Genomic DNA, 6,325 nt, shown 5'->3' with positions numbered 1-6,325 from the left:
GTACAAGTAGGGATCAATCACCCTATAAGAAACATCAAGCCATACTGTTAGTACAATTATAGTGAACTCCTACCAACTCCATGCTTCCATCCCATCCAAGTTTTGCCTATCTATATTCATCTCCTCACAATACAGCAAACACATATACAATAACAGATCTTGACAACTTCCTCAATGCTCAATCGATGCTGCCATCTAAAAGATACACCAACTCAAAGCCCTTCCTCAAACTAGTAGAACACTCCGGCATAACATCAAGAAAAAGCTCAGCCTTTCCTATCAAGGTTTTTCTTCAATTCATAGCAGTAAACACGCACATATACAGCTTTATGTTTGTTCATATGTCCATCTATAACTGAGTTTACATAACAATAAAGACAACGAGATGTAAATGTTTCATACAATGAGAATACAGATAATGAGATATAAGAACTAATAGTTTTGTTGCCTATGTTTTGTTTATTTGCGTACCAATCACTGCTCCATAAGAACATAAGATATGTGCATGAAATAAAAATGCTGATAACTAAAACAAGAATATAACTCGTGGGGTATCTCTGCTTGGAGAGTGTCTGTCAAGGAAGGGATGTGAGAGTCGTGAGTCAGGGCGGCAACGGCGGTGGCTATTAGCTGCTGTCGGACCGAACAAAGGGAAGAGGGGGGCAGTAGCTAGGGCACGGGGATGGTGGCGTGAAGCTGCTGACCGTGGTCGCCGGATTTTAGAAAGGGAAGGTCGGAATTGGGAACTTTTGGTTCCAGGTGGCTTGTAGCGTTTCTCATCGGCGGCAGCCATGGCTACTGCTATGGTCGCCGAGAATTGGAGCGAGAGGAGACCGAATTTGGGAGCCTAGGGTTCGGCGGCGGCGGCTCTGCCGTCGTTCTGTCCGGAGCAGGGGAGAGGAGAAATGGGGGGAGATGAGGGAGAGACTCGATGGCCTTGTCGATGTCGGAGTTTACAGGGGGAGCGCAGAAGAGGGTTGTAATACCCCGATTTTTGCTTAATAGGATTTCACGAGAATACTTGAACTTAGAATAAGTAGATTCTCGCCCGGATAAATTATTATATTTCTTTTCGAAAAAGTATTCCTTTTAACAATAGATTTTATCAAATTATTTGAAGGCAATGTGCTTATATTTTCTATCTCAATAAATTATTTTGATGTTGGGCTTTGTAAACAATTTGCAAAGGGTCTCTTATTTTAAGAAGCCCACTTTCTCATTAAGTGGACCGAACATGTATATATATATGTGTGTTTTTGCATGAGTTTTTAATCTATTACTTGGGCCAGTAGAATTGACACATTACATGGTTATCAATTAGTTTTAATGCATGATATGGGTACTTCCACGTCCCCACTCTTCCCCTATAAGAGTCCTCAGCAGATACTCAAACTCTACACCAAACCAAACTCCAGATTTTCTTCACTAAATTCTCTATAGCCTCATCGCAAATTCCATAATCCCAGCTCCTTACCGGGAGCACCAACCACTCTTCTCTTCCTCAATCATTCTACAGAAAGAAAACTCCATCATATTATCTTCTAATTCCCAGCAAACACACAACAAGCTGCACTCACATGAATAACATTCTTTCTGCTAACTCAAACACAGCAGCATCCCTTACTCGATACCATCATCGCTACAGCAAAAACACTGCTTTATAGCAAAATCTTTGAAGAAGGTTTGCTCTTACACCATTCTATTAATGACACATATATATGTGCGCATAATTACCCAACAATCTACCTACCATGTTTTGTTAAAAAGAAGCTATCTTTCATGTGGGAGTCGAGTCGAGGCGAGTCAGGGCAGGGGGGGAGCGAAGGCAGCGGGTGCTGCTGTGGTCACCGCGGTGGCGCGGTTACTGCTGTTGTCGCCGGCGTGGCTGTCATCGCGGGTAGAAGGAGAGAAGGAGGGGAGGCAGGATAGAGTCGGCGGCGACGGCGGTATTTCGAGCTGCTGGCCGAAATTCAGAGGGGAGGAAGAGGCGGTTTAGGGAGAATCGGAGATGGTGGTGATGAATCGCGGCGGCGGTTGCCTATTGGTGCCGTCCGTTCGTCGATCGGGAGAGAAGGTGGCTGAGCGACGCTGCTGCTGTGCCGCGACGGCAAGGCGATGCTCCGACTGCCTCTCCCTTAAAATCGAAGGAAATGGTTTGGGATTTTGGGGATTTCCTTTTTGACAGAGAGAGAAGCAAGATAGGGGAAGGGGGAGCCGCGACGGCGAACATAGCTTTCGTCGCCGGCGATGGAGAAGTGGCGAGGCGGCTGGTGAGAGAGAGATGGCGGAGAAAGGAGGAGAAGGGGGTGTGTTCTGAGAGAGAGAGAGGGGAGGCGTAGAGAAGGAGAGATAAGGGGTTTTGACTTATGAAATTTTGGGCCTATACTTTTAATTCAAGTTGGGCCTGATTTAATTAAAGAGTTGGGGTGCATGTTTGTTTAGATGTTGGGCTGAATTACATTCTTTAACTCAGGCTTTACTTAAATTATTTAGTCGAGTCCTGAATCAGTTGATTATTTTTAATAATGCAATAAAAGTATTTTGATAAATTTGATTTTTTTTATGATATCCATTTGAGTTTTGAAAATCCGGGCGCAGAATATTAAGATTTAGCAGCTTTGTAGAATCGTTAGCTCATGCGATATTTTGAGACCTATTAAGATTAGATTGTCTTGTAGGTCCACTTGAGAGAAGGAATTAGCTTTGCGTTTACAAGAAGAGAATTGTACATCTTTTATCTACAAGCTTGTTCTATCGAGGTGGGTTTTTATTTTCCAAATGTATGTTTTGAGTTATTAAGCTCTACTTGTTTTATGCAAATGCAAATGAATGTCCATGTTAAAATGTTTTTATCTCTCTATTGTTTAAAGTGCTCCTATGTTCTCTAACGATCGGGTCCTAGCCGGCGTACCGATTGGATCGCCCTGGTTAGGATTGTGTACACACAAGGGGGTATTGTGGGCTGCTCCCACTTGCCCCAGACTGTCAGACTTGGGCTGCTCTCATTTCTGAAACATGCATGGTAGTGGACCTCTGTGGGCTGCTCCCACATGTTCACATTATAGGCGAAGCACCAGTAGAGAGAAGACTGAAAATGGATCCACAATTTATTTTAAGTATGCATGGAATGCTTTCTAATATTTCTATGTTATACTGTTCATAGCATGGATTATTCTTTTAAATGGATTTTCAAATGTTTTCAAATGGCTAAACCCACTGAGTATATTAGTACTCAGCCCTGCAATTGTTTTCAAAACCTTTTGCAGGTTGAGCGGCAGGTGGTGACGTGCGAGGCTGAGGGAGGATGTTGCTGTAGTTTCATATAATAATTTATGCTGCCATAATATTCACTAAGGTGGATATCTTTTGAGATTGACTCTTTAAATATTCTTAGCCTAATTATTATGAACTCTTTTGGCAATCGCATTTCTAGCAACTGAACCTCGCATATATGTATGTCTAGTATGAAATGTTATCTTGTTGTCTCAGACCTCCGAACTTTTGATCCTGGTTGGGAGAATTTCTATCTTAGTTGTCGTAATTATTATCCTTCAATTACGAAATTCCTTTATTATGAATGTGTCACCCAAATCTAAGGACATATCACCTATTTTATCCGAGCAAAGTCTAGAAATCCCATTAAGTAGCACATTTCCTATTCTCCCGGGAACGAGGGCTGTCACAGGCGGCACTTCGCCGGGGAAGACGAGAGATCGAGGGAGGCGGCGGCGCCTCGCCGTCGCCAAGGAGGAAGGCGGAGGCGGTGATTCTCGCCGCTGCTTCGCCGTTTCTTTCGTGGGTATTGGTGAGCTGAATGGTGTGGTGCGACGAGGGAGATGAAGGCGGGGTGATCGGCGGCGGTCGCCGTCGGAGGAGATTCGAGGGAGAGAGAGAGAGGCGGATCTGGGTGGTGAGCAGAGAGAGAGAGAGAAAGCTGAGAGTGTGAGTGTGTGTGCGTGTTTGACTCTGAAAAAAAAAGGGGGAAAAAGGGAGTTTGAGGTTGGGCCGATTTTAATAAGTGTTTGGGCTTGTTTTTATATTTTAATAGGGCCACGTCTTATTTATTTGAGGTGGGCTACGAATTTTTTTAACAAAAGGGCTTCTCATTTCAATTGTGGGCTGATTTATATTATTAAGTTAGACCGATTCTTTGATTTAAGCTTGGGCCTGTTCTATTTATTTATAATGGGCTAATATGTTTTTAGTTAACTAGACTTTTAATAGTTGATTAATTATTATTTTAATGAATAATTTGCATAATAATATTATATTATTATTATGTGCATATTTTAAGTTATTACTTATCATATGTTTAAAGCATGACATGTATTGCATTTACGTTTTGCAATAAAAGCATTTATGATTTAATTGATTTTATTTATAATTCCAATTATTAAAGAAAAATCAAGTAAGGATATTGTTGGTGTCCTTAGCTTAAGAATTTGTTTTCGATCTTCTTCATTAAATTTTGAAAACCCGGTGTGATGAATCATAGAATGTTAAGCACTTCACTATGACTTAAGATTAGATTCAGGAGACCTATTAAGATAATAGATTTCTTGTAGGCTTTGTGGACCAAGGGAATTAGCGTTGCTTTCACAAGACAGGTTTCCATGTTTATGATCTTCAGGCTTTGCCTAATCAGGTGGGCTTACTTTCCAAATGTATAAAGTATGATTGAGTTATTAAGCTCTAAATGTTTCAATGAAATGCAAACTGTTTATCCAATAAAATATTTTGTGCACTCTGCTCCGTTTAAGGCTCGCAACAATGAATCGATCGAGGTTCTTTCTTGACCTAACACGTTATTTGAGAATTGTGTACACCTATTAGCTGACCTGGTGGGTTGATCTCCATCGGGCACTAATCATGTATGAGGCGTTATAAGGGTGCTCGACGGGATGTGTTCCGGAGCATTGGGTCCCAAATGGGAACTTGGCTGGGTTACGCCCTCAGTTCAAGCAAGCGGGAGTAATGGATCCGTCGGTGGCTAAAAGGTCCGGGATCACAGCGAGTAACGGAAAGGGAGTGTGACATGTGCGCACAAATGAAAGAAATTATTTTAACATGCTTAGAAGTTCTTTCAATTTTAAAACCTTCTAAGTTATGTCATTTATGATTGGATAAACTGTCTTTACGAAAATATGAAATGTTTCAGAAAATGCATGCCCACTGAGTACATTAGTACTTAGCCCAAAAATAATTTCAAATGTTTTCAGGTTGGCTGGCTGGTGCTGACGGGACTGAACTGAGGCTAGGGTTCAACTTCCTTTTAAGACTTCCGTTGTAGCAGTAAATAATATCTTGTCTTTTGTTTTCTCAACTTAAGACTTTCATATCAAATTTAGAATGACATCTCTGATTGAGCCTAAACACTTAACTCCTAGTTTTATGCTAATGAATACTGGTTATCAGAAGCATGAAACAAAACTTGTGATCCAAAGGGGCCTAGCCCGACTTGTTACCTTCTATTCGGTTTCAACAAGGATTTTTCCTTGTGTTATTTTCATGATTTAGTTGCACCTCGATTGTTACCTTCTATTCGGTTTCAACAATGATCATGTTTTTGGAGCTATCAGAGATGTCCTCATTGAAAATTTCAAAAGAGGAGAATCTTCTTCTGCTTCTAATCAGAAGATATGATGAGCAAGTTCAAGAGAGCAATAATATTGCTTGTGGAAGAAAAATTTGAAGATATTGATCGAGAAAGACATGATAATACCTTTAGATAGTCTATAAGGCATGATAATACCATTAGACTTTAGATAGTCTAGATAAGGTATGATAATACCTTTAGAAAATTTTTATTTTCTATTGATGTAAAAATTTTTAGTTTGACTTTTGTAAAATATTTAGTACTATAAATAATTGTGTATGGATGAAGAGAAGGGCATTCTCTTTCTCCCGTAGTTCTTCCTTTCTCTTTGTTTTCTTCATTGTAAAATATTTGTGCTTGAAGTGGTGTATCGCAATAAAAGCTTCCATTTTGTAAGTATTCTTATTTATTTCTTGTAATTATTATTATTATTATTATTATTATTATTATTATTATTATTATTATTTTTATTATTATTATTATTATTATTATTATTGTTTTTTGTTTTAATTTTATGGATAGCCTAATAGGCTAAATCTTATCATGTGATAAATTATATTTGAAACTATATGTAACGCCCCGCTTTTCCCTAGCAAAATTTAGAGTAAATTTTGAACTTAGAAGTATGAGACGATTCACGCTGGAGAATAAAAACGAGTTTATTTTAATTCCAACCAAAATGATTTACAAAAAAATATTTGTAAATTTAGTTATTTAAATTCTTATGCA

General features: G+C 39.5%; 1 long non-coding RNA gene across 3 annotated transcripts; it reads left to right on the top strand.

Annotated features, from left to right (window-relative positions):
* The first annotated feature begins 1,296 nt into the window (after positions 1–1,296).
* LOC131007184 (uncharacterized) lies at positions 1,297–5,992 on the top strand. 3 transcript variants are annotated; one of them, XR_009095942.1, is made up of 5 exons: positions 1,297–1,681; positions 2,679–2,759; positions 3,267–3,355; positions 4,566–4,645; positions 5,220–5,992. It is a non-coding gene; the product is annotated as an uncharacterized LOC131007184 (long non-coding RNA). The 3 variants fall into 3 exon arrangements; XR_009095941.1 differs by having other exon boundaries at positions 3,267–4,645; XR_009095940.1 differs by lacking the exon at positions 4,566–4,645 and having other exon boundaries at positions 1,363–1,681.
* Positions 5,993–6,325: the final 333 nt, after the last annotated feature.

This window comes from Salvia miltiorrhiza, chromosome 1 (genome assembly GCF_028751815.1).
Source record: "Salvia miltiorrhiza cultivar Shanhuang (shh) chromosome 1, IMPLAD_Smil_shh, whole genome shotgun sequence".
In the NCBI taxonomy this organism is placed as follows: domain Eukaryota; kingdom Viridiplantae; phylum Streptophyta; class Magnoliopsida; order Lamiales; family Lamiaceae; genus Salvia; species Salvia miltiorrhiza.
Note: the sequence above shows the minus strand (reverse complement) of the source record. Positions and strands in the feature narration are given on the sequence as shown.